This window comes from Saccopteryx bilineata, chromosome 5, assembly GCF_036850765.1.
Source record: "Saccopteryx bilineata isolate mSacBil1 chromosome 5, mSacBil1_pri_phased_curated, whole genome shotgun sequence".
Taxonomy (NCBI): domain Eukaryota; kingdom Metazoa; phylum Chordata; class Mammalia; order Chiroptera; family Emballonuridae; genus Saccopteryx; species Saccopteryx bilineata.
In genome coordinates this window covers 236,776,145-236,780,651 of record NC_089494.1, presented here as the reverse complement: position 1 = coordinate 236,780,651, position 4,507 = coordinate 236,776,145, and the positions used below count along the sequence as shown (strand labels likewise).

The 4,507-nt window shown below is 39.5% G+C and overlaps 1 pseudogene; it reads right to left on the bottom strand.

Moving 5' to 3' along the window:
- Positions 1–1,343: 1,343 nt before the first annotated feature.
- LOC136338341 (ubiquitin-conjugating enzyme E2 B pseudogene) lies at positions 1,344–1,942 on the bottom strand (annotated as a pseudogene).
- Between the last annotated feature and the right edge of the window lie 2,565 nt (positions 1,943–4,507).

The following is a 4,507-nucleotide window of genomic DNA, read 5'->3' as shown; positions in this document are numbered from 1 at the left end:
CTGAGCCATCCTTGAATAAATTTGGTTTTCTGTGGGATTCTGACTGATACACTATATGTTCTGGCATTAAGTGATGACTCAAATTTCTACTGAAGGTATAGGCTTGTCAATCTGGGTAACTGCTCTATCTTAGCCTCAAACCCCAGAAAATATCACTCTCTACATCTATTTGCTTGGAAGAGAAAATAAAAGTATATTGATTGATTCTAATGTGAATAAGCAAAAGAATAGTTCTGGGGTAGCAATATTCAAGAAGTGTGGGTCTTTTAATAACATATTTAAGAAGCTCTTCTATTAGCTATAATATATATAATGAACTGCTATGAATTAATAAGAAAAATAACCCAATTTTAAAATGAACATTTCACAGAAAAAAAAAATTTATGAGCAATAAACAATAGAAAAAGTGCTCAATCTCACTAGCAGTCAGGGAAATGCAAACAAAACCCATAATGAGATATCATTTTCATACTACCATATTTACAAAGAATTAAAAAGTATGACTAGCAAGAATATGAACAACAGGAAATCTTATATTTACTCATGGGGGTATAAATTGGTATAACATTTGGACATTATTTAGTAATGCTGAATATCCTATACCCTTGACCCAGAAATTTCATGCTGTAGAGATATACTTGCTCAGATTTTCTGGGAGACATATACGAGAATGTTCTTAGTAGCATTGTGGGTAACAGCAAGAATTAGAAACAACCTAATGTCATCAGCAGAGAATGACTAAATAAATTTTGGTGTATTCACAGGTGGAATACTATGCAACAATGAAAACAAATGAATTATAGCTATACATACCAATATAAATAAATGTAGACAATGTTGAGGAAAAAAGGAAGTAGTGATAAATGGTATAATTCCATTTATATGAAGTTCAAATGCATACAAAATTTAATAATATAATATTTAGGATCAAAAAAATTTTAAAGCATGAGAATGATTAACATAGCATTTAAATAAGTAGTTACCTCTTTTAGGGAGGAAGGGAATACGATTTAGCAGGGTCACCCAGGGTATTGGTAATGTTCCATTTCTTATTTGGGAAGTGAGTCCGTGAGTGACCATTCAATTGTTTTCTGTTAATTTATCCTCCAAAAATATTCATATGCGGGTTTTTTGTGTGTGTTTTTTGCAATGAAGTTATGTATTTTAACAGCTTTACATGTAATATTCATATATAAAAAACTTTAAGTGCTTTTCTCCAATTTAAAAATCTAAAGAATTCAAAAATAAGGCATTCAATATTTGAAAAAAGTATAGATTTACAAAATGTGTATATTCTGTCATGAAAACTCCACACCAACATTAAACACTTGGAAAAAAATACAAACAGGATATATTACAAATTTATGTAAGCAATAACTTAGTTCACACCATGCAATAAAAAGTACATTAATCAAGATACACAAGCTTTTGTAGGTTCTAAACGGAAGGGCCTTTTTTTTCTGTAGAATCCTTAAATCCTGTGGCACTTAAAATTTGTTAGCCTTTCTACTGAGAGGTAAATTATACACAACAATGATGAAAAAGATTAACAGACCAGTTGTCTATTATTATGAATCATTCTAGCTTTGTTCAACAATGGCTGAAACTCTTTTCTCATATTCTCGTTTGTTTTCCTGATAAAGTTGTGCTGCCTGGCTATTGGCCGGACTGTTTGGATTTGGTTCATCCAGCAGAGACTGAATTGATGTTAAAATAGAAGATACATTATATGTTGGACTCCATGGATTCTGAAGGATATCTAAACATATGCTACCATCAGCATACACATCTTCAAAGGGTGTCCCTTATGGCCCAAATATAACTGCATTCCACTGCATGATGTTGTTTTTCAGATGGTGCTCCACTCACACCCACAGGTGGGTCCTCTTGCAATTGCTTGAAATCCCTCATGAGCCTCCTCCGGGCGGGGGTAGACATGCTGCCAGCTACCCCGCAGTCAGTCTTCATATGTGTTTTATACACTCCTTTGTGAGGCCGATATAATTCATAATTTAACAAGTTTTTTTAAGGTTCAGGTTCTACAGTCAAATTGCCTGCACTTGAATTGCAGCCCTGCCACTATCTGGATTTGCAGCCTTGTGCAAGTTAATCGGCCTCTCTGTGCATCGGTCTCCTCATATAGAAAGTGGAGAGATAATATTTTCGTGTAGTGAGGTTTCAAGGAATTAATACAGGTAAAGGCTGTACTATGCCTGGGACATTGTACATGCTTCATAAATGGCGGCTAGATTATTCAGTTGTCATAATATAAACCTCAGAGATGAGAGGAGGACCCCTGCTCTTTTGTGGATGAAGCTACTACGTCCTTGGGACTGTTAAATGATTTGCACAGTGCTCCACGAGTTGGTGGCAGAACCTGACCATCTCACTCTTCTTATCACCCTTTTGGGTGCTCTTTTCTCTAAGCTACACGAGTAGAGAGGTCTTTTGTTTGTCTGTTTTGTTTTCCTTTTTACATAAGTTTGCTTTTCAATCCAGATTTCCTGCACTTTGTACTTTGTAGTATGTGCTTAGCGGGTGCCTTTGAGGATCTTCCAGAAGGGATCCTGAGAGACTCAGTTCCTTAAGTAGAAACAGATCTCCATCTGCTTATTTATTCCTTCAACATTTATAATGCTCCTTAGGTTCTCTATGGGGGTGATTCAAAGAAAGTGGAGGGCCAGTCACTGAAGGGATAATGACCTGAGCACATCCACCATGTTGCTTCATCATTATGTGCTTATATTTCCATCTTCCTACTGAACCGTGACTTTTTTAGCACTAAGACTGCAAATAGCCAAAGTTGCAGCCTTTGTGGAGTTTAGGATCTAGTTACATAGAGATGTGTGTGAATGTGCAGATAATAATTGTGGAAACAAATCAGGTGAATGTGGATGGCTGATCAGTGTTATGAAGAAAATAACTTAGGAAAAGGGAGAGACAATATTTGGTATTTTATTTTCCTAATTGAAGAGAAGCCCGGATGATGGAGACAGACCTCATTTAAAAATAAACCACCTTTCTGAAAAAAAAAAAAAACACAACAAAACCCATCAGGCTAAACTTTTTCTCTGCTGGCCCTGAGAGAGGGACACACACATGCTTTTTACAATAATCAGTGTTCAATGCCCAGTTCCCTCCACAAGTGACTGACTTCATTGGGGATTCCAGTTCACCTGCCTGTTGGGTTAGGGCTGTCCCAAGGAGTGAATTAGCAAGCAGACTGGAGCAGAAAAGTGACACTACCAACAGAAACTGAGCGGTGCTGGGGTTCGCACAGGCAAGTGCGTTCCAATGGATTCTGAAAACAAGGAAGGAAATGAGAACTCAGGGTCAAGATAGGACACAAAGTAGAGCCAAGGGGATGCCTGCTGGGCACTGGGGAGCGATCCCAAGACTGTATGTGTCTCCTTAGCAGCAGCAGCAGCACGTACCTGAGAAGCAGCGAGCGTGTGACAGCTAGGGCCCATCTGCTGGTGCGCTGGGACGTGCTTGCCCTTTCTAGCCGTGTTGTCGAACTAGAACACATCAAGATGCCCTCATCTGTGGCACTTTCACACTGGTGGGAACAGACAGGGGTGCAGTTTACAAGTGAGTCATCTGAGTGAACACAAGAGCAGCTGTTGGAGGGTAGAGCTGTTGTCTCAAGGAACAGAGATGGGCTGAGGATTTGACTGAAAGCAGTTAAAAAAAAAAAGCCTTCAGAAAGCCCCGAATAAATCACTGTCCGAATATACTTCTCAAATACATCACCTGTCCTTCCTTTTTCTCCTCTCCTCTTCATCCATCGTCTCTGCAGCCAGCTGGCCCCTTCACCGATCTTCAGTTGTTCCAGTATCTGAAGTAGTGCGTGTCCACCGTAGATGCTGGACTCTGTTTCGTGAGTGAGTCAGTCCTCATTATCTTCATCGCACACGTTCATCCATACAGCACTTTAAAAGTGTCCAAAGTGCTTTTCCATGCCTCATGGTAATAACTGCCAGTAGCTGCTTAGCATCCTCTAGATTGTCAAGTACCTGGTGGACATTGTCCCAGATGACCTCATGACCATGCTGTGGGGTATTAGCATCTGGCTTCTTTTACAGGCAAGGGAGCTAAGGCTCGGGAAGGCTGAATGACACATGTATGTGCACCTACCCAACGCTGGGCAGAACCAGAATCACACTTCCATCTCTTGGCTCCAAACTCCCTTTTTTCTCACTCTACCAGGCTTTTGTGTGAAGCTCAGGATGACCATGTTAGGTAGACGGGAGAGACAAGGCCCATGAAGGCGATGGGATGTATCTAGGCCACAATACACTGCTGACCAGAAGTGAGGTCTCCACTTCCACGCTCTTATCTTATCTTTTTTTTTTTTTTAATTTTTTTTTATTTTTATTCATTTTTTTTTTTTTTTTTTAGAGAGGAGAGAGAGAGGGAGAGAGAGAGAGAAAGAGAGACAGAGAGAAGGGGGGAGGAGCTGGAAGCATCAACTCCCATATGTGCCTTGACCAGGCAAGCCCAGGGT